This window comes from Sorex fumeus, unplaced genomic scaffold (assembly GCF_029834395.1).
Source record: "Sorex fumeus unplaced genomic scaffold, SorFum_2.1 ptg000098l, whole genome shotgun sequence".
In the NCBI taxonomy this organism is placed as follows: Eukaryota; Metazoa; Chordata; class Mammalia; order Eulipotyphla; family Soricidae; genus Sorex; species Sorex fumeus.
In genome coordinates this window covers 58576773-58600807 of record NW_026606155.1, presented here as the reverse complement: position 1 = coordinate 58600807, position 24035 = coordinate 58576773, and the positions used below count along the sequence as shown (strand labels likewise).

The 24035-nt window shown below is 39.7% G+C and overlaps 1 non-coding gene and 1 pseudogene across 1 annotated transcript; one reads left to right on the top strand and one right to left on the bottom strand.

Annotated features, from left to right (window-relative positions):
- Positions 1–3865: 3865 nt before the first annotated feature.
- On the bottom strand, positions 3866–3972 carry LOC130042131 (U6 spliceosomal RNA). The gene has a single exon (XR_008795106.1). It is a non-coding gene; the product is annotated as a U6 spliceosomal RNA (small nuclear RNA).
- An 18163-nt stretch (positions 3973–22135) lies between these two features.
- Positions 22136–23077, top strand: LOC130041922 (L-lactate dehydrogenase B chain-like; annotated as a pseudogene).
- The last annotated feature ends 958 nt before the right edge of the window (positions 23078–24035 follow it).

Below are 24035 nucleotides of genomic sequence, written 5' to 3'. Positions count from 1 at the left end.
TTCAACAAACCTCTAGTTGTGGGACTGTATGCTAGATCAAATGAAAGGTTTGTGCATGACTTGATAGGCTCTTTTCCAAAGTGGCTGTGCCATCTTGTGTTCCCACCAGCAGCCTATGAGGGTTAATTCCATTTGTGTAGTAACCTTGTCATTTCCTCTCCAAACCACCATTTCTAATCTCTGCAATGGAAAGAGTATATAAAAAAACAAAAAGGGATAGTTCAGCAGGTATGGTGCTGCATTTGTACACATCTGATGAGAGTTTGATTTCCCACTGCACTGAATATGGTCCCCAGCGCCCAGCCAGTAGTGCTCCCTGAGCATAGAGCCAGGAGTAAGCCCTGAGGACCACTGGGTGTGGGCCAAAACTCAAACCCCCAAATAATGGTACTTTGTTATTCGTGGGCTTTTTAAAAATTATTGTTGAGATTATGGGGCTGGAGTGATAGCACAGCGGGTGGGGTGTTTGCCTTGCACGCAGCCAACCTGGGTTCGATCCCTGGCATACCATATGGTCTCTCAAGCACCGCCAAGAGTAATTCCTGAGTGCAGAGCCAGGAGTAACCCCTGAGCATCGCTGGATGTGACCCAAAAAGAAAAAAAAATTATTGTTGAGATTGGCTGTTGTAGCCTAGAAGATCATCCCCAATAGTTTTTGCTTTCTGATATCATTTCCTATATAACCCCTTCTTCATGACTGTGGCGAGCACTTATTGACTCACTTCCAAGAAAGCAAGTATGGCAGATACTAACCTATTGAACACAAATCTTTCATTCTGGTAAAATTGCTATGAACCCTTCAGTAACAAAAATAGTCACCACGTTTTCTTAAATTGAACTGTGATTCTTTTTTAATGTCTCATTTCAGATACACAGCTTTACTTTGTGGGTTGTATTATAATTTCCCTTATTTACTAAGTCCAAATTTAGAATTTAGAATTTAGTGAATAACACATAATTCAGAATTTAGAATTTAGTGAATAACACATAATTCAGATTATCTTGTTCATGGAAACCTAATGATGTTGATTCTCATACCACAGAATTTGCTTTAAGCTCTAAGCCTGGCAAGAACAGTATCTCAGACTTGGTTCCAGGAAATCAATAAACAGAGAAAAATCTATGCAGATTCTCTACATGCAGTTAGAGAGATCTAACTTTCCACTGTCTCTTCCACATCTCAGAAAGGCACCTCAGGAGTTCCATGCTCTTGTTGGTCTTCTAGAACGAGATAGATTGGAGAAGTTAAAGAAAGACCTTTATGCCTCAGAACACACCAGCGTGCTATGTGCTACCACCTGGAGAAATAGCAAAGCTATATCATCTATGCTTAATGCCCAGGTACTATGCCTTCAAGTGCTTTCCATGCAAACACTAGGAAAAATCCTCTGTCAGATTCCTCTCCTACTGTCTTTCAGTTTACTGGGCTAGGTCTGCTCCTGGGTTGTCCCTTATATCTTGTCCTGATTCCCCAAATGACAGTGTAAAGTGAACGCAAATTGGACATCTTTATCTTTATTGAAATACCTATACCTTTAAAAAAAACACGTGAGAGAGCTTTATCATCAGAAAATATCAGCAAGCATGAAGGGTTATTATACATAGTTATTTTGATCATCCCAGTTTTTTATACTTATTTGGTTGGGTCTCGTCTTTGTATCTCAGCTTCTTCTAAAGCATGGTAAAATCTCCTAGTAAAGTTTAATAAGCATTATATATAATTACTAATTAATCTTCTATTATTGAGGAAGTAAATTGAAATCAGACTATGAGCATTAATCACTTTGAACTTAAAGTTTCGAATTTCCTGTACCTGAAGGTTTAAATAGTTGCTTTCTGTGTAATTCAGTCCAATGGCACAGATTCTAATGACTTACTAACATCTGAGATTCAGCAGAGAGAAGTATTACTGAGTTTATTTTGTCACAGCAAGCCCTGCTAGTTTGAGTTAATGACAATACTTCTCAAATCATAACCCTAAGTTCAGAAGCTCATTTCATTCACTGATCTTTTTATTTTTTGTAACATTATTTAAATGCAACGAATTGCTGCATCTGATTTATTTTGAATTTAATTACAGTGCTAAAATGCCACCTATAATTATGGTTGTAAGTAGCAGTCAATTCTTTACCCTGATGGCTTGAGAAAGACTAGAAGCATAGCATAGTCTTTCTACATAATCTCCAAGGAGCCTTCTCTCCCTGCCATTGAATCAATGCTGACAAATAAAGTATCAGAATAGCAACTAATAAGAGGTCATGCTTTTGTGCTGAGCCCACTCCTTGCTCCTCATTCATGGTGATGCTAATGGGATTCCATTTAAGACATCTCAGGAAATTTTATAAAATCAGCCTGTTTAGGAAGAAGCTTAGATTGAAGACAGACAAATCATATCATCCTTCAGTTTGGTTAAAAATATGTAGTTATATGACAAATTTTCTTTTGTTATGAGTTTAATCTCTAACATACTTTTTGTTTTGTTTCATTTTGGTGGGGCCACACCTGGCAGTGCTCAGGACTTTCTCCTGGTTCATTCCCAGCAGGACTTGGGGGGATCATGCAAGGCAAATGCCCCAACCACTGTACTATCTTATCTCTCCAGCTCCATATAATTTATTAAAGTTGTTCATGATTGGGTTTCAGTCATATAATGTTCCAACACCCATCCCTTCACCAGTGAGTGTGCATTTCCTACCGCCAATGTCCCTAATTTTCTCCCCCCCACCCATGCTGCCTTTATGGCAGACAGTTTTTTTTTTCTTTTTGGGTCACACTCAGCAATGCACAGAGGTTACTCCTGGCTCTGTACTCAGAAATTACTCCTGGCAGTGCTCAGGGAACCATAAGGGATGCTGGGAATCAAACCCGGGTTGTCAGCTTGCAAGGCAAACGCCCTACCCGGTATGCTATCGCTCCAGCCCCTATGGCAGACAGTTTTTGAAAAATTTATTTTATTGTAGAAAAAATCACAACCGTTGATACAGTTCTAGAATTAAAATTGATTAGATAACAAAGCTGCAATATTGAAGTCAATCAATACATAAAATCAAATGATGTGAAAATTGTTATATCTGATCACAGAGTTGTTAAATTCTTGTGTAAGAATTTATTGAGCCTTTTGTTGCTTTAGCAGGTGTTGCATGGTAGCATATGCAGCTGCGCAGTTCAGAAACTTCAAGATGTAGGTCAACGAGTCAATGTGGCGGCTATAGGAGGAAGGCATGCCTGCCCGGGCTTTCGGAAGGAAGTATGGGGGGGTTCGGAGGAGACTACCCACCTTGACTCTGAAAAAAAAAACCCAACAGAATTCTCAGGCCAGACTCCAGGTACCTGAAATTATTTGTAGATGGGCGTCTCTGCAGAGAATATTTGTGATGCAGTAGAGTTGAGCCCTTGGAGTGGTTGTAGTTGTCGGGTGAAGGTGCTGCTGCCAGAGCTTCAGCTAGGCGGGTATTTGGCCTGTCTGCCTGCAGATACTTTCTCTCTCTCTCTCTCTCTCTCTCTCTCTCTCTCTCTCTCTCTCTCTCTCTCTCTCCCGCTTTTTGGCATTATGGTTTGCAATACAAGTACTGAAAGTTTATCATGTATATCTCTGTACCTACTTTCAGCACTCAGTTCATGTTCAGAGTGATCTTTTCCAACTATATTGTCATAATAGTCCCTTGTCTGTCCTAACTACACTCCCCTTGCCCCTTATGGCAAGCTTCCAACCATGAACTAGTCATCCTGGCCCTCATTTCTACTATCCTTGGGTTTTAGTCCAAATAAGTCCAATCATTCTCTGTCTCTCCCTCTGACTCATTTCACTCAGCATGATATTCTTCATGTCCATCCATTTATTTTTATTTTATTTTATTTTTTTCTTAAAAATATGGAACGCTTCACGAATTTGCGTGTCATCCTTGCACAGGGGCCATGCTAATCTTCTCTGTATCTTTCCAATTTTAGTATATGTGCTGCCGAAGCGAGCACTCCATCCATTTATAAGCAAGAAAAAGTCTTAGCCCTCTGGAACAAGCAAATATGAATAAAACAATGATCTCACAGATAACAACACTAGTTTGAATTCTACACCACACATCTAGTGGGTTCTGGGATGAAATAAGTACTACTGTTCTTTAAAATTTAGGTTGCACAAGTAAATTTCTGGGGTTCTTCATTGACGAAGTTTTCTTAATCTACATGTGAAGATTAGTTCGTTAGCAGTGTGGCCTTGGTCAGGTTACTTAACTTCTTTTGAGTCTCTTTCTCCATTACCATTTTAAAGATAACATTCTCTGGGGTTGTGTGAATTTACTGAATGTGTAAATCCCTTACCACAGTGTCCATACACAGTGATGACCAATAATGATTATCATTTCATTAATTTATATTTTACTTTCTGCTATTGCCTTTTTTTAAAAAAATATTTATTTATTTATTTATTTTTTAATAGTGAGGCACCATGAGGTACAGTTGTAGACTTACACATTTTTGTGCTTGGGTTTCGATTATACAATGATCAAACACCCATCCCTCCACCAGTGCGCATTTCCCACCACCACGGATCCCAGCATCCCCTCCCCCCCCAGCCCCCATCCCACCCTGCCTCTGTGGCAGGGCACTTCCCTCTCTCTCCTTTTGAGTGCCATGGTCTGCAAAAGAGGCATTGAGTGGCAATCATGCTTGGTCGACAGTCTACCCTCAGCTTGCTCTCCCATCATGGGCGGATCCTCCCAACACCCTTTATTTGGTGTTCCCTTCTCTTTCTGAGCTCCCCCTTCCCCTAACATGTGTGGTTGTCCTCCGGGTCATTGAGTAAAATTCCTGGTACTAATCTCTGCCATACTTGGGTGTTAGTTTCCTATTTTGTTACTTTATGTTCCCCAGATGAATGCAATCTTTCTATGTCTATCCCTTTCTTTCTGAGTCATTTCGCTTAACATGATACTTTCCATGTAGTACCACTTGTATGTAAACTTCATGACTTCGTCTTTTCTAACAGCTACATAGTACTCCATTGTGTAAATGTGCCAGAGTTTCTTCAACCAGTCATCTGTTCTCGGGCACTCAGGTTTTTTCCAGATTCTGGCTATTGTAAAGAGTGCTGCAATAAACAGACAATTGCAGATGTCACTTCGGCTATACTTTTTTTGCCTCTCTGGGATATATTCCCAGGAGTGGTATTGCTGGGTCAAATGGGAGCTCAATTTCTAATTTCTTGAGAATCATCCATACTGTTTTCCAAAAGGGCTGAACCAGTCGGCATTCCCACCAACAGTGAAGGAGTGTCCCTTTCTCACCACATCCGTGCCAGCACCGGTTGCTTTTGTTCTTGTGGATATGGGTCAGTCTCTGTGGTGTGAGGTGATACCTCATTGTGGTTTTGATCTGCATCTCCCTGATGATTAATGATGTGGAACATTTTCTCATGTGTCTTTTAGCCATTCGGATTTCTTCTTTGTCAAAGTTTCTATTCATTTCATCTCCCCATTTTTTGATGGGGTTGAATGTTTTCTTTTTGTGGAGTTGAACCAGTATTTTGTATATCCTTGAAATTAACCCCTTATCAGATGTGTAGTTGGCGAATATCCTTTCCCATTCAGTTGACTGTCTTTGTATTTTGGTTACTGTTTCTTTTGAGGTGCAGAAGCTTCTTAGTTTAAGATAGTCCCATTTATCTATCTCTGTTTTCACTTGCTTGGCCAGCGGTGTGACATCTTTGAAGACACTATTGCTATTGCCTTTTTTTTCCATTTTAGTTCACAGACTGACGAATAAAATGTATTGAGGGGGCAGTGATCCCCCCCAGTCAGCAGTTTAGCTTGTGCTGCTGTAATAATTATATCTAGGCAGGGGAAGGAGGAATTGGGGCTGGGATAGGGGCTTTTCAGTGATTTCCAACTTTTTAAAAATACTTGTGACCAATGCAAGTTTAAGGTAAGGGATGACAGTTAAAATCTGCTGGCTTGAGATCAGTACCAGAAGGATTACTCTATGGCTTAGTGGCCAGCCGGGGATTCTAGTGGAAAGGGCAGCTCAGATAGAGAAGGGAGCACCAAATAAAGGGTGTTTGGAGGATCCTCCCAAGAGGGGAGATACATGTTGAAAGTACACTATGGACTGAACATGATTGCCACTCAATGCCTCTCTTGCAGACCACAACACCCAAAAGGAGAGAGAGAACAAAAGGGAATGCCCTGCCACAGAGGCAGGGTGGGATGGGGGGGGGGGGGGATGGGTGTGGGAGAGATACTGAGATCCATGGTGGTGGAAAATGGGCACTGGTGGAGGGATGGGTACTTGATCATTGTATAATCGAAACCCAAGCACAAAAAATTGTAAATCTACAGCTGTACCTCATGGTATTTCACTAATAAAAAAATAAATCAATAAAATAAAATGAAAATCTGCTGGCTTAACCAACCAACTTTTATTTCTCACAGATCTAGGGCAGGAAGTCAAAGACCAAAATGCTGACTTGTTGAGCAATTGCAGACTTCCTGAACTGCAGAAGACCATCTTCTGGCAAATGACCACCTTCTCACCTGCCAGGGAGTAGCCAGTGATAGCTTTTCCTCAGGGGCACTAATCCCATTCATGAAGGTCCCACCTTGTGATCTAGACCCAATCTTCCAAAGGCTTCACTTTCAGATATTGTCATATTAGGGATTAGACTTCTCTGTATGAATCTGCAGAGGACACACTCTTTCAGTCCGTTGTAGTGGCCTTATTTTTTTACCTTTTCTACCCCTGCGTAGGTGTTATCAAAGAAGTGAACTTTCGAGTATTAAATAAGGTTGCCAATATTTAAATTGGCAATTTAAATTTTAATTTCCAATCTTTAGTTCCTTTAAGAACTAAAGTAAATGTCATAAAACAAATCATAATGAAATGCTTTAGCAATTGGCCGCTCATATTTTTCATGTGCTTTTGTAAGTGCCACTCATACGACTGCTCGAGCACATCATGCAATGCTACTGGGGCCAGCCTAACAGTGCTTGGTGTTACCATGATAAGACCTGGAGCAGTACTGGGGATGCATGTGGTGTTAGGGATTTTGTGCGAGCTAGGCATATGCTCAATCACATAAGTTATCTTCTCAGTCCCTAATGCATTTTGTTGTTTGTTTGGGGGTTGCACTTGGCGGTGCTCAGGGGTCTGTGTACAGGGGTCACTTCTGGTAGGGCTCAAGGTACCATATGGGCGCTGGGCATAGAACCTGTGCTAGCTGCATGCAAGGTAAACACCCTACCTGATGTACTCTCACTATGCCCCCAGCATGGAATTCTTTAGCTTGAATTCTGAATTTTCTTAACAGTTCAAGGTACCAGTTGATATATCCTTTCTCTGATACCTTCCTATTCTGAAATCATTCTTAAAATATTGTGATGAAAAATATTATCCCTAATTCTTTTTTGTTATGAAGATACCATCCTTCACTTTGTATTGAGCATTTGAATTTCAGTTATCATGTAATTGAGCATGACATAAAATGACATGAAAAGATCCATGATAGAAAATGCATAATTTATTCATCTTTGTAATTGTTAATTAGAATCATTTAGGGGCGGTCACATCCAATGGTGCTCAGGACTTACTCCTGGCTCTGTGCTCAGGGATCACTCCTGGCTGGATTCAGGGGACTATATAGGATGCTAAGGTTGAACTCAGGCCAACCAAATGCCCAACCTGCTGTATTCTAACCCTGGCCCTCATTTATAAAGTTTTAATCGAAATATCCTGAAACCATGAATTCCAAGTTTTTTTCTTGTCTCACTGACTTTATAATGCCTGGTTAGTAACCTTTTCTTCATATTCTGATTCAATAGTTCTGGAAGCAACAATGTCCATCCAGTGAGTCTTTGAGTGAAGGATAAAAAACTGGTTCACAAGCCAATCTCTGCTGCTTCCTTTTTAAATTTTTATTTATTTATTTATTTTTGTTATACTGGGGATTGAACCCATGGTCTCATTGGTCTGTGCTCTTCTGCTGAGTCACGTTACATTTTTTTCTGTAGCATTTAAATTATAACAACAGAGTTGAATAGCACAGAGAGATAGAGACAATATGGCTTGCAAAGCTGAAGATATTTACTATCTGCCCACTTTAGAAGCAGTTTGTTGACTCTGTTGATTGGATAACCTACTATGTACCATTTTACTTGCTCTATTTCAAAAGACAGCATAATATATACCATTTTCTCTTGTTTTGTTGTTTTTTTTTGGGGGGGGCACATATGGCAGTGCTCTGGGATTACTTCTGGCTCTGCATTCAGGGATCACTTTTTGCAGGACCCAGAGGACCATATGGGGTTCTGGGGTGCAAACCCAGATCAGCTGCATATACAACAATTATCCTACCTCCATACTATTGCTCCAGTCCCAACATAATATCAATTTTCAGAAGAAGAATGAGCTGAACCATTAGTACAGTTTTTTCCAGTTGCTGTTGTCATTCAATCATAGAAATAAGGATACTTGTCTAATTAGTTTACTTTTGAAGCAAATGTAAAAGGCACTATTTGTTCAACTAGTCTTTTCTCACTGATTTGCAGACAGTATCTTGAATCTGTGACTAAACCTTCTAGTGAACTCTGACTGTACCAGCTATATGTCATAATTATATTGTTTGTTTTAAGGCCCTACATGTGATGCTCAGGGACTGTTCCTGGCTTTGCACTCAGGAGTCACTCCTGGCAGTGCAGACAGTATTATATGAACTAGAATCTGTGATTAAACCTTCTAGTGAGCTCTGACTATATCAGCTATGTGTCATTACTGTATTGTTTATTTTAAGGCCCTACATGGGATGCTCAGGGACTGTTCCTGGCTTTGCACTCAGGAGTCACTCCTGGCAGTGCAGACAGTATTATATGAACTAGAATCTGTGATTAAACCTTCTAGTGAGCTCTGACTATATCAGCTATGTGTCATTACTGTATTGTTTATTTTAAGGCCCTACATGGGATGCTTAGGGGCTATTCCTGGCTCTACACGCAGGAATCACTCCCGGAAGTGCTCAGGGGATCATATAGGATGCCAGGAATTGAACCTGGGTGAGCTGCATGCAAAGTAGGCACCTTAACCACTGTGCTATCTTTCCAGCCCCCAAATTTCTTATTTTTAACCTTACATAAACCACAAGCTTACAATTTATCATTTGTGAAAGTATGTGACAGGGAGAGAAGAGAGAGAATCAACATTTCTCAATTAGGTTCAGTGATAACAATTATCAGTCTTGATTTCTGTTTGTTTTATTGGGTCACATGTGGCAATGCCCAGGGCTTACTTCTTGCTCTGCTTTCAGAAATCACTTCTGACCATGCTCAGGGGATCATAGGGGGTGCTAAGGATCAAACATGGGTTGACAATGCAAGGAAAGTGCCCTACCCACTGTACTATTGCTCTATTTATTGCTCCAGTCTGGAGTTCAGTGCAGACTTCAGTCAAACTGTATCATCTCTTAATAGATACAATACAATTTAAGACATCATTCACCCTGAAGAATGCTTCCTGACTTGCCCCGGAACCTAGGACATTATATTCCTATGCCAGACAACTGAGATGAGGCTATTCTTAAACTGGTTTCATTGTCCAGCAGTGTCCTATTAAAGCATTGATATCTGATAATTTATCATCACAGTGGGCATTCATCAACATAGTAACTATTTTTTAAACATATTAATTATTACACCTATAGCACCCAGGAAATGTACATGCTAAGCGGTATCATTAGTATCGAAATATGTAAATCAATCTGAAATATATACACAGAAAAAAAAAAATCACCTGCTTGCTCTCTGTCCTGAAGGTAACAATCTCTTCCACCAGGGGTCTCTAGTTCACTGGCAGTATTTAAGTCTCACTTTTCATAGGATGTTCTGCATCTGCCCTGTTCAATACAATAGCTACCTGCTGCTGGTAAATAGCTAACGTTAAGTTAGGTAAGAGCACATAAAACCTTAAACTATGTTCCTCTGCTACACTAATCATATTTTATGTGCTTATAGGTCATAAGTGGCCAGTGGTTCCCGTAATGAAAAGTACATCTATAAATCCGGTATAGATGCACTGTCTAGTGTAGTGTAAATCTTGTGAGCTGAGTTCCATAATGTAGAAATACTAGCTCAGAAGCACACTTCATTAAGAGCACAAAGAATACTTCTTCTGAATAGCTGACCAGGACCTCAGTCCCATTTTAAAACTGTCTAAATGGTTGCACCTTGCAAACCTTCTTATTCTTGGGGAACACATTCAATTTATTGGCCTCTCAAAACGAGCATTGTTATACCACTTTAGTAATTTATAGCACCTGACCTGAGCGATAGTATAGTACAAAGGATGCTTGCCTGGCAAGTAGCCAACCCAAGTTTGATTCCTGGCACCCCATATGGTCCTCCAAGCCTCTTCAGGAGTGGTTCCTGAACTCAGAGCCAGGAGTAAGTTCTCAGCACCATGGGTGTGACCCCAAAACAAAAAATCAGAACAGAAGCAATAAAAAGACTGGGGCCAAAGTGATAGTCTGTGAGTACCAACAGGAATGGTCCCTGAGCCCAGAGCCAGGAGTAATCTCTGAGCACAGGTTCAAGCTCAAAATACTGAAGGATGTGGCTCAAAGAGGTTTGAGGGTGGGGGCAAGCAAGCAAGCAAGCAAGAAAAGGGACCTTAATATTAAATTTATATGAGACTAATCTCTCATCCACCCAAGAAGTACCAGGATGCCTAAAATACATGATCATCTTTTACCTCGTATCTTAGATGAACTCTGAAGACACAGCATTGTGCAGCTGCCGCAGTTTTGATAAACAGCAGTAGGTAATTGTTTAGGTCATTTTAGAAGATAATTGCTATTTTTAGCTAAATCTCATTTTACCTTTTATTTAAGAGATTGTAACTTTAAGAGATAATGCAAGGGGGCTGGAGCGACAGTACAGTGATTAGGCTATTTTTCTTGCATGCAACTGATCCAGGTTCAATCTCTGGCATCTCATTTGTCCTCTAAGCACTGCCAGGAGTAATTCCTAGAGCCAGGAGTAGTAACCCCTGAGCATGGCTGGGTGTGGCCCCCCAAAACATAAGAAACAAAAAAAGGATAATGCGAAATCCATAATCCATTCTTCACTACTAATTTGCTACGGCTAATACAGCACTTCAGGAAAGATATTTAAAATCATGGTCTAGTCCAAAGATCTCATTGATAGCTTCTATCTAATTTTGTGGTCATTAAAATAACAAAGGAACACCTCTCCCTATGTGACTCTCTGAATTAATCCTTCCTTTAAGATGCAATTCTTTGCAGTAATATCACTTTGTACAGAAACATGGGTCTGGCAATATTTATTCTCTGCTCTATATGCTGACATTTTGAGCAATTTGGGGTCCCCCACCTCCTTCCCTTTGTTGCCATTGTAATGACTGAGAGTTGCACATGTATTTGATTGCAGTGCTAACATATTTGCCCAACATACTCTCTCCCTGGAAATTACAATTATTTTATTTGGAGACGAGGAACCAAAAGGTGTTCCATGGACTATTCCTGGCTCGGTGCTCAAGAGTGACTTACTGGTGGTGCTTGGAGGAATTGTGGTGACAGGAATTGAACCAGGGTCAGTAGGATGCAGGACAAGTGCCTTAACCCTGGGCTCTTTCAATCATGGAGCTCACACCATTCTGGTTGTGGTCCTCACTTGAGGTGGAGCTCCCTGTGGCTCACATGTGCTCACTGGGGCTTGCACACCTGGCCCGGTGCTTGTGGTGCTCACTGGCGCTCACACACCTGCTACAGCCTCTGCTACACCCCTGGTCCCAAAGGCAAAGTGGCAGGGGCCATGAGGGGGGGCATATGGGAGGCTGAGCAGACTCATAAAGCAGGTCCCTGCCACTGAGCCATTCTCGGGCCTCTCTTTAAGGTTTCTATTTCAAAGAAAAAGATGAGTTCTCCCCCCTGCCCCGGACTTAATGTTCCCTCCTTCCTCAAACTCTAAATGTAAATATTTTTCATACCTGGGGCTCCTCTTGCTAGTGGCATTCATCTCTCAGCAAAAGGGCCACCTCCCCATCTATTTGCATGTAATTTATTGCTTATGTCCCTGATTCAGGGTGGGCTGAATATGGGGAAAATCAATGAAAGTATGGAGTTTAAGGAAGAGAAAATCATGGACTGGAGGAAGCAGGTGATTAAAATGGAAATTGTGGTCTGGAGGAGTCCCAGTTGTTTTCTTCCAGGTGCTTTGTTGGCAGAAATTAAAAAAAAAAAAAACAACAACTTTTCTACTCATCTCCACCTGAATTCTTTCAACTACAATGGTGCAAAGAAAATACACGCTAATTATGAGCAGGAACATTATCTATTAATATGTTAATGAAGCAGGTTTGCTAATGGTAAAAGACCTGAATTTTAATAAAATTTTAAGAGCTTCTTGATTACGTGTTTGTTAGTCGATATGATCATTTAAAATTATCTCTAGGTGGCTTTACATGGAATAAAACCTACATTAGAACTGTATTCTAAACAGGCTTTAATGAAGCAGGTGAGAATTCCATCTGTGACATAAACACAGCCAGTCAGAAATTTACTTCAAAAGAAATGTAAACTAGTTAACAGGAAACATGTCATCATATCTGCCAGTAGCAGCTTTCAATGTAGGTAATTTATTTTTGCATTTACTTGCTAATTTTTTCAAACATATTTGCTTATGAAAATAATGTTCGATAGAATTAATGGATACTGCCTTTCAATATTCGAAGGGTTATTTTTCATTAAAAAGAAACACCTCTAGTGTCCTGTTTTGACAACATTGTATACATAGATGAAAACTGTTTTATCCATCAAAACCCAGATTTAAAAAAAAAAAAGCAAAAAAACAGTGTTAGCCAAAATGAACTTAGAAACCACATTGACATCTCTACAGTAGGAGGACTTATGTTATCTGTTCTTCACAAGAATGTTGGCATCAAAGCGCCTGGAAATCCTTGTCTGTATCTCCAGAATATAAGTAAAGGTTCATGGCATCAATTTTGACTTTGCATGTTAGTCCTACAAAGCTCTGATTAGTAGTTGAGCCTGCATTACCACCAAGAGCTTTCAAAGAGAGAGGAATGCTAAGAAGACAGAACAGAGCCCCAAATGTTGATCTGTCCAAGGAGTCAAAAAGAAGTGGGCTTAAGGTTTATGAAAGGAATATGCCGTGAATGTGCTTTGGTGTATTGCTGAGGATTACCCTGGGATGTGGGTGTTAGGGTACATGTCTTTTGTATGAGACCATAATTATGGTTTAGTGTTGTAGAAGGTGATCATAAAAAACAAGGAATAGAGACTTAGAATGCAGGCTCTAGTGGTTAAAGCTCCATGGAAGGCAGCTGGAATAGAGAAGGGAATCACTAAGACAATGATGGTTGGAGGAATCGTTCAGGATGGGAGATGCGTGCTAAAAGTAGATAAAGGATCAAACATGATAAACTCTCAGTATCTGTATTGCAAACCATAATGCCCAAAAGTAGAGAGAGAGTATGGGGGAAATTGCCAGGAAGGCAGGGGGAGGGTAGGAAAGGGAGGGGTATACTGGGGACTTTGGTAGTGGAGAATAAGCACTGGTGGAGGGATGGGTGTTTGATCATTGTATGATTGGAACTCAAACATGAAAGCTTGTAACTATATCTCATAGTGATTCAATTAAAAAAAAGGTGTGGGAGGGGGGAAACTCCATGGAAGAAATATGAAGGACGCAAAGGGATTGAGCCTTGTCACTCATTGAGGTTTGAAGAAGTACTGCTGAGTGGAGGTTATGACAGAAAATCAATTTCAAAGAAGCAACTCTGAAAAAACACAGATGCTTACTTCAGAATTCCTGACACAATTCAATGTGCTTCTTAATTTCCTAGGTACTAGAATACTATTTGATAGTGTCAATAAAACATACTTCTGTGATAGCCATTGGTGGTGTCAATAAAACATACTCTGTGGTAGTCATTAGAAATAGGTAACAATCTAATCTCCTTGGTAGAATTTCTAGTGAGGTTTTGGAGAGCCATCTTTAAAGGTTGGTAATTGGCCTAAATTATTTTAATGCCTTTTAATTGGGTTTTGGGTGAATTTCTTTGAGGGTATGCTGCCCTCTAGGGGTTGAAGCACGTGGCACAAGGAAGACTTTAGAGGGAGCGGAGGAAATGAACTGAGTTTTCTAAATGAGTTTTGATTTGTCATCAAAATAATTCAGTCCTTACTCTAATTGTATTTCAGTTCTAGAAAAATATTTCACATATATTGCCTTAAATAATATAGTTCAGCATATTCTTTTTCTTCTTTCTTTCTTTCTTTCTTTCTTTCTTTCTTTCTTTCTTTGTATTTTAGTATTTTCCAAGAGAGCAAGTAGATAAGGATAGAGAGAAAACATACAGGGACTTAACAGCAACCTTCGCGGTGGGGGGGTGTAGAGCAATAGTTCAGTGGATAGGGCACTTTCTTGCAGTTAGCCAACCTGGATTTGATACCTGGCATTACCAAGAGTGATCCCCTGAGAATTAGCAGGAGTGATCCCTGAGCAGAACCAGGAATAAGCCCTGAACACTGGTCAGAAAAGGAGAAGGAGAAAGAGAAGGAAAAGAAGAATTTGTTTTCTTTGGGTGGCCACTCCCAGTGGACTACTCTCCTGCATGTTTCTGAGGGTCACTCTTAGAGATGCTTGTAGACCATGGGTACTAGGGATCAAACTCAGGCCTCTTGTTTGCAAAGCATTTTCTCTAGCCCATTGAGCTATTGTTCTGCCCCCTCTAATTATTATCTGTTGCAAAAGTCTTTGACCCTCTGTTGGTGGCTCCTTTCTGTAGGTGCATATCCACTTAAGTTCGTCACATTAACTCTCACCTTCATTTTACGGAGCTGTCAAAAGTCTGAAAATTCAAACACACACACACACACACACACACACACAGAACTATGTTGGGTCCACACCTGGCAGTGCTCAGAGCTTACTCCTGGCTCTGTCCACAGGCATCACTCCTGGTGGTGCTCAGGGGACCATATGGGGTTCCAGGGCAAGAACCCTAACTACAGTACTATCTCTCCAGCCCTTAGATCTTTATCTAAACCTATATTTAAACTGATCTAAATCTATATTTGATTATGAATTTTCCATTTTACCAACAAAAATACATTGCCTATAATCACTTAGCTTTTTTTTGTTGCTAGAATAGTGTATTTTGGAATGCCCTATTCTAGACATCTTAGGGTGTAATCACTTAGCTTTTAAGCTACTTGTTATTTGACTTCATTTGAGCTTCTTTGGTTTTGTAAAATAGCTTTAGTCTAGGTTGTTTTCTTAATAAATTAAATAATTTATAATTTTATTTAAAAAATGTATTGAGACCCATGATTTACAGAGTTACTTATGACTTTCAGGCATACAATGATTCAACACCAATCCTTTCACTGGTGTCCACTTCCTTCCACCAATGTCCTCAGTTTTCTTCCCACCGTACATTTTAGTCATTTGTTAACTCATTTATCCAAATTATTATTATGTGTTAACACATTTATCCAAATTATTAGAGATAATTTCTTCAATTTTGTTAACATAAATTAGAAATGAGACAAACCATGAAACTTTGCATTATGATATTTTAGCCAAGGGTCGGAGAAAAATCATATCCTTAAAGACTCAGAATAGGCCATAAAAACTTATAAGAATACAAAATAAAACTGAAATACTAAAGAATACAAAAAAATACAAGAATACAAAAATTAAAATAGGCATAAGGTAGACTATAAGAAAACAGCATTAGGGTAGAGATATAGTATGAGAGTTAAGGTATTTGCCTTGCACACAGCTGACCCTCATTCAATTCCTGACATGGCACCATGGCATCACTGGTGGAACCCTGGGGGCCCCTTAGCACTGTAGGGCCCTAGCACTTCCCCATCTTCAGGCCCTCACAACGAACTGTCTACCAGGTTGGCCAAAAATCGCCTCAAGGGACCTCCTGAGCACCACTGAGAGACCACTTCACTCAGTACACAAACAGCCTAGTGCTCACCCATCCTCTGCGAAAAAGACAAGAAAAGAATAAAGTAAAGTAAAGGCCCTCCCGTTGATCGTCGATTTGCTCGAGCGGGCCCAGTAACGTCTCCATTGGAGACTTTGTTGTTACTGTGTTTGGCATATCGAATACTCTCGGTAGCTTGCCGGGCTCTCCGAGAGGGGCGGAGGAATCGAACTACCGCTGTGCTATCGCTCCAATACTAGCATAAATTACACAGTGAAATTATGTTCTCCTCACAGATTACTTCAAACATCACAGGAAAACTGCTGTGACGACCAAGGAACCTGAGCCCCACTCTGGGGTTGTTCCCACCTTACCTTCCTTTCCTTACACCCCACCCAGACGGACACATCAGCAAAGAAAAGGTCAGGGCAGGTTGTAAAAGTCGTCTTGCTGCTACAGATGCTGCATTAGTGGAGAGCATGGAGTGGAAGGTCACAGAACAGAGAAGGGTAATTCTCAAAAGTAATAAACAATCACAGCTGGCACTTACCACACAGTGTGCGCCGGGGTTCCCAACTTCCCCAGTGAATCAATAGGCAGCACCTAATCTCAGATTTGAAAAGGAGTTTACTAATTGGCTGTCCAATCCATCCAAAGCACACAAATCCTAGACTGAGCTTCCCTAGTAATCTTCTAACTTTCATCAAGAGCTTGCCTAAATTATACTCACTTAAATTTTCCTTTATCTTGAAATACATTAGTCAGAGCTCCGACTGGTACTGGTAAAGTTAATAGCAAATATTTACAGTCAGATCCATCTTTTCTAAATCGTATCTCATTACGCATAATAGTAAGGAGCAACTAACTCTACCCCCACATTCTTGGTTCTCCCCCACCCCCATTATCACTATTTATTTCTAATTGTTGAACAGAGTCCCTGCATAACAGCTTTTCTGACTATGATATTGATGTCAGTGATTTTCACTTATTTTCACATGTTTTGAAATCTACTTCTCCAAACGGATTTTAAAAGCCACTTTGACAAAAACCCAAGTAAGAGAAACCAAATGGTGTTTGCTCCCCTTATTTTTGCCAAATGGACTTCTAGAAAAAGACAAAAATTTTCAAATTTAAAAGTTTCCCTGGAAAGTGGTGTGCTATGGAAGCACAAATGGATCACTGTGTGTGTGTGTGTGTGTGTGTGTGTGTGTGTGTGTGTGTGTGTGTGTGTTGCTGCTACAGTTTCAGGTCATTCATACCAGTCCAGATATTGATAAGAAATAAAACACTGTACTGATCTCACCCTCCTCTTCATGTCCTTTTCTTTTTTTAGGTGTTTGAGTATCGGCTTTTATTTTCAACATGTTTTAAAATTTATTCAGTAACAATTGAGGCATTTTCCTAACAGAAAGGCTAATCTTCCTTTCTCCATCCCCAATATATTCTGAGTAACATCTTTTATGATAAAAAGGTTTCTTCAGAGCCAGAAAGATGGCTCAAAATGCTAGTGTGCATGTTTTGCTTGTGGGAGGCCCATTCTGATCCCAGGGATTGCCTGGTTCGGGGAACCTGTTTGGGGAACACCTCCAGAAGCATTCGCAAGCACCATACCCGGAGTACCCCTGAGCACCGCCAAAATCAAAAACAAAGGGTTTCTTTAGCTTTTGGAGATTTCATTCTCATTTTTTTTTGTAAACTTACTACTCTTTTTCTGAAAAATAAGATGTAAGTAATAGGTTCAGAAAATGGAGATAAGTCCATGGTAAGTAGGAAGCTTGCCTCAAGGGGCAGGGAGTGCCATTAGGACAGAGAAAGGACCACTATGACAATGAAAGTAGGGAATGATCACTCAGGAAACAACAAGTAAAGGAGTTAAACTGATAAGCATGATACTTTTTCAGTAACAATATTGCAAACCACAGTGTCTAATAGGAAAAAAGAAAAGGAAAAAAATGTGCCTGACATTGAGGCAGGCTGGAGGGGGTGGGGGGTGGGGAAACTGGGGACATTGGAGCAATAAGTAGACACTGCTCAAGGGATGGGTGCTAGAACATTGTACCACTGAAACTCAAACATGAACAACTTTGTAACTGTATCTCACAGTGATTCAATTTTTAAACAAAGAAATAAATGGAGATCTAGTATTCATCACCTCTAGCTAATGGACAAAAATCAAGACACTTCTAGTGCATTGTCATTCTTATTGTCTCTTAACAACACTGGATTTCTTATGACTCATCTGTCAAGAGTTGTCATCACTGTCCTCACTAAACCAGTTTTAAAATCAGAGCACTCACTCTTCCTGATGGGTGTGGTAACTTGTTTGGGAACAAAAACTAAATGACCCAGAGTAACTTATTGAGAAGAAACTTCTTAAGAAAAATTCTTAAGAAGAAACTTCTGTACCTTATCTCCTCAATATATTTCTAATTCAGGATCAGAAATTAAGGTTTATAATCTCCACAATCCATACCTAACCCATAGCCCCTGTAGAAAGTATAGTAGGAGTCTTACGGACTTCTCAAATTCAAGTCTCTCTCTCCAGGGATACTGAAATCCTACCCTGACCCAAACTCTGGTCCTAAAGCCTAGATACTTCATTTATTCACAAGCTTTTAACATGCATTTTTCAGAAGACTGTCCAGTGCCATGCACAGCATTAGGTATTTATCTGGTCCCTGACTTATGACTAAGATAGAAGTATAGTAAGAGTCAAAGCACAGAAGCTGAGAGTCTGGCAGTGCGAGTAAACACAAAGCAATCCTCCCACAAACGACACCAACCTGGTCTCCAGGACCTACAAAAAAATGTCCCTGAGAAAGCCATGCTTAAGTCAAGGCAGAAGGATCCTTTGAAGAGAGAATTAGAAGAAACAAATAAGAAGGACTAGAAATAAAAGTTTGAGGTCTCAAAGAATGGTGGGGAATTCAGTTATAACTAAGATACTCTAGATATACAGATAGGGATAATTTGGCAAGTGCAGGGCACACTGGGAGGGGGAAGTGTTCACAGTGGAAATGAGACTTTTCGCATTGAAGATGAGGAAGTTTGGGCATGATTTTCAAGTCATGGGTGTCTAGTGTAAGGAATAAAGCACAGAAACAACTTGATCAGACATGTCTTCAGGGATCATTGTATTTCCCTCTCATACTCTGATGATCAATCTCTGTGAGGTGAGTCAGTTTGTTATGTCTATTGATATTGTTCTTAATTATTGTTGTTTTATGATGCTTTTATAATGTTGAGGTTCGTAGATAGATGAGGGAGAATACCTCCCAGAATTAGTTCACTCTCAGAAAGAGCAAACAATTACCTGTTAGCATACTTCCTGTATGCAAAATAACTGATCCAGAGTTTACACCTCTCTCCCCCATTTGATATGTGCACTTAGCAATATTCTTCCTCCCCAGTCACCACAGGGTCAGGTACTAAACCACTGGTGACCAAAAACCCACTCTAATCCTACATCTCACTAAAGTGATTCAGATTATCCCACCCTACACTAATCAACTTCTTACTCTGTCCTATTCATATTTCCACAAAAACCATAAGAAATGGTGGTTTTTCGTTTGTTTTGTTTGGGGGGTGCTGGAGTAATAGCACAGCGGGTAGGGCACCTTGCACGCAGCTGACCCAGGTTCCATTCCTCTGCCCCTCTCAGAGAGCTCGGCAAGCTACCAAGGGTATCCCGCCCTCACAGCAGAGCCTGGCAAGCTCGCTGTGGCGTATTCGATATTCCAAAAACAGTAACAACAAGTCTCACAACGGAGACGTTACTGGTGCCCGCTCGAACAAATCGATGAACAGTGAGAGGACAGTGCTAAGTTTATTTTGGGACCACACCACCATAGGGGATGCCAGGGATCAAGCCTGGGTCTGCTACATGAAAGGAAAGTGCCTACCCGCTACATTATCACTCCCGCCCCCCCTCCCGTTATGAAGGATTTTTTTCATATTTTCCCGTATTCTTTCTGCCTCTTCCTGTCTATGGGGCTTCCCTATGTGGCCCTGTTTAGAGAGACATGCCTCCTTCTTCATGGGAAAAGTAACTATCTTTTCAACGTCGATTGTCTCTTGATGTGCTATCCTCACTGTACCTGAATAAAAACAAAACTCCAGGTATGTTTTAAAACAAATTGCTTTTCATCTAAGTGAGCCCTGCACTGTCTAAGAAAAGTCTTGAGGACCCAAGACTAATTTTCTTTAGACCTAAAGTGTTATATAGTTTTACTTAGTGCTCTTACATGTTGCCCTACTTGTATTCTCTGCTGTGGTTTTATAATTCTGGAAGTGAGCTTACAGTCTCTTGTGAATCTTAAATTTAAGTAGTATTAGATTTTGCAATCTAGAGATTATTGGTGGCAAAATTTCATCAGAATGGTGAAGCACAAGATACTTTAATGTAAGTTTAAAGGAGAGTGAAAGATTTCTCCTTTGACCAAGAGATATTGGCAACCATATAAATTGTCATTTGCTAAAAGCAACCAAAAATTATAAAATACAGGTTATTATGGTTTTAAGATACTAGACAGCAAGTGGGGGGGGGGACTGTGATCACAGATAAAAGAAGAATAACTTGAATCAGAGCAAGTTATTTAGCTAGATTAATATTTAGTTAGAGCCAGTCTTCTGGTCATAGAACAAAGAAGAGGAACTCAAAGAATCTGACATTTTTATTGAGTTAAAAATATTAAGATTAAACTTTAATGGCAGAATTTTAAGGCAAAGTACTAAAAATGAGAGCGCTCCACTGAGAAAACATTTAAGATTGACAGAGGAGACAGAGGAGCCTTCCTGAGTCCTTGACCTTGTACTAATCTGCACAAAAATGAAAGAGAATAAGCAGAACAGTTTTTTTGAGATTTCACTGTGCTGAAAAGAATTCACACCTCCACCAATCATCTCATAATACATTGTCTAGAGTTTGTAGAAAGATCACAACTTCCAGAGAGAGAGGAAGCAAAATTAACTCTGAAATAGTGACTGTTCCAGATATTTTCAAATGTCTAAAATCAAACTGCAAACAATTGAAATGATTTATAAGTTCGTTAAGTGGGTACGAGGGGAAGCAGAAGGGGAATAATCTTTAAAAGAACTCACCAAAATCAGGCAACAGATAAAGAAAAATTCATAATTTCACATTCCATTGAAACTTCAAAACAGATTGTCAAATTAAGAGAATTATGATCCAGAACCATAGCAAAAAGCAATCAATACAGACAGAACCAGAGATCACAGGTATCACAGAATTCATAAACAAGAACCTTAAATATAACAGGAGCCAAAATGGAGTACAGCAGGCAGGGCATATCCCTTGCACATGACTGACCTGGGTTCAATCTCTGGCACCCCATATGATCTTCAGGGCATTGCCAGGAATGATTCTTGAGCACAGAAAAGAGTCAGGAATAATCCTTGAGTATATCTGTGTGTGGCCCCAAAACAACAACAACAACAACAACAAAAGAACTAACAACACCAGAAAACTAAAACTAGCCCCAATCAAAATAAACTTTACAAATATATTTAAGCATAAGTTTCTGCAGATGACTCAGTGGCAAAAGGCACTTGCTTTACAAGTATGAGACCATTAGTTTGACCCCCAATTATACCCACATCTGTTAAAAGTGGTCCTAGTGGCTCTGTTCTTTGGGTGATATTGGTGCTATAACATAGTATGCAATCTCTGGTGCACCACAATCAAGTATGTGAGCATTTAAACTAAAGTGTTTGACACCCAGTAAGTATGTGTCTGAGCACTACAGTGACCCACTGCCAGCACTGTTACCAGAATGTGTAAGAGTACCACAAATAAAAATGTGACGATCACAGCAAGCATCTGTGCAAGCACAAATGTGTAAGCACCAAAATTAAAATGTGGACTCCTGGTGAGCAGCTATACCAACTACACCAGGCACATGGGATCCCTGGTCTCTGCCACAATAACAGAAGCAAAGGGAAGAGGGGAATATGCTTGAGGGTACACAGAAAAATATACATACAGAGGAATAGAAATGGAGAATTTATCCATAGAAACCTCTAGAAATTAAAAACCTTGTAATATAAGTTCTTGTAGATCCTGTGCACTCTGTTGAAGTTGTTTTCCATGAGTGGCTCCCTCTGCAGTGACCTGAGTCCCACTGCTCTGGATCGTGCACAATGGCAACTTAAGGAAAAATTGACCCTACCCATTGCAGAAGAGAAGGAAATGGTTCTGAACAATAAGATCACTATTGTGGATGCTGGGCATGTGCTATCAGCATTCTGGGGAAAGTCCCTGGTAGATAGACTTGCCCTGGTGGATGTGTTGGAAGATAAACTCAAAGGAGAAATGATGGATCTAAAGCATGGGAATCTATTATTTCAGACTTCTAAAATCGGGGCAGATCCCTCTGTGACTGCCATTTCTAAACTTGTGGTAGTAACAGTGAAAGTTCACCAGCAGGAGGGAGACACCTTCTCAATCTGGTGCAGAGGAGTGTCTTCAAATTCATTAATCCTCAGGTTGTCAAGCACTTCCCTGACTGCATCATCACTGTGGTTTGCAACCCAGCAGATACTCCCTCATATGTTACCTGGAAACTAAGTAGATTACCCAAGCACCGTGTAATTGGAAGTGGATGCAGTCTGGATGCTGCTCAATTTTGCTATCTTACTGCTGAAAAGCTTGGCATTCACCCCAGCAGATGCAATGGATAGATTCTTGGAAAACATGTGGACTGCTATATGGCTGTTTGAAGGGAGTGTATGTAGCATGCGTGTTTCTTCAGGAACTGAATTCGAAATGGGCATAGACTGTGACACTGAAAATTGGAAAAAGCTGCATAAAATAGTGGTTGAAAGTGCTTATGAAGTCATTAAGCTAACTATATATCAACTGGATAATTGGATTAAGTATGGCTGAACTCACTAACTCCATGTTCAAAAATATGCCCATTAACCCTGTGTCAATAATGGTGAAAGGGATTTATGACACTGAGAATGAAGTATTCTTTAGCCTTAGTTGTCAAGCAGAAGTTGGAGGACAATAAAATCACTCAAGAAAAGTGCTGATATCTTGTGGGATATCAAGAAGGATTCCAGCAACCTGTGAATACTGGCTTTAAGTCTGTAGAAATGTATAAACTACAATATGATCGACTAGTAGCCCTGAATTTACATCCCTGTACATGGATAACAGTCTGCTTTTATCTTCTTAAATATGTGAACTTGAGCATCCAAAATCAAAACCTGCACTGATTTAGTGCTTGCAATGTGGGATCTTAAGTAATCAAATTAATGATAATATTAAAAATATATAAATACATGTGTACACACACATATATATTTATAAGAAAAATACATAAATTTGAGGAAACTTAAAAATAAAAAAACAACATGAAGCATAGAAATGGAAAAAAATAAAAAATATACAAACTTAATAGTTGTAATTTGGATTCTATAATTTGACCAAAAATCTCTAACATGCCTATTACTAGAGTCCCTTAGAAGAGATGAAGAAAAGATAAGCTCTAACATAGAATCAAAGAAATAATGACAAAACTGAAATTAGTTGAAAATATAAACCAATAGGTCCAAAAATATTAAGAAACTACAAGCATAATAAACAAATTAAATCATACTTAGGAATATCATAATCAAGGAGAAAAAGAAATATCAGAAGATAACATAATATCTTCTAATGCTGAAAATAAAACCTATTGACCAAGAATTCTATACTTGTGGAAAACATCTTTTAAAAATAAAGGAAAAATAAAAATTTGTAAAGACAGCCCTCTCTGGCTAGGGAGAAACTCAGAGGACTGAGTGCCAGCCTTGCTTGTAGGAGACCCTGGGTTTGATTCCAGCACCACATGATCCCTGATTACCACTGAAAGTCACCTGTGATCATTTCCAGGTGTGGCCCTAAAATAAACAAACAAACAAAACACCAAAGTTTACATTTTTTTTTGTAGGATTACTGCTATTTATTCAGCCACTGATTAGCAGATTGAATTGGGCATGAACTGCACCTTAATTTTTTTTATTTATTTTTTTCTTTTTATATTCATTTATTGAATCACTGTGGGAAA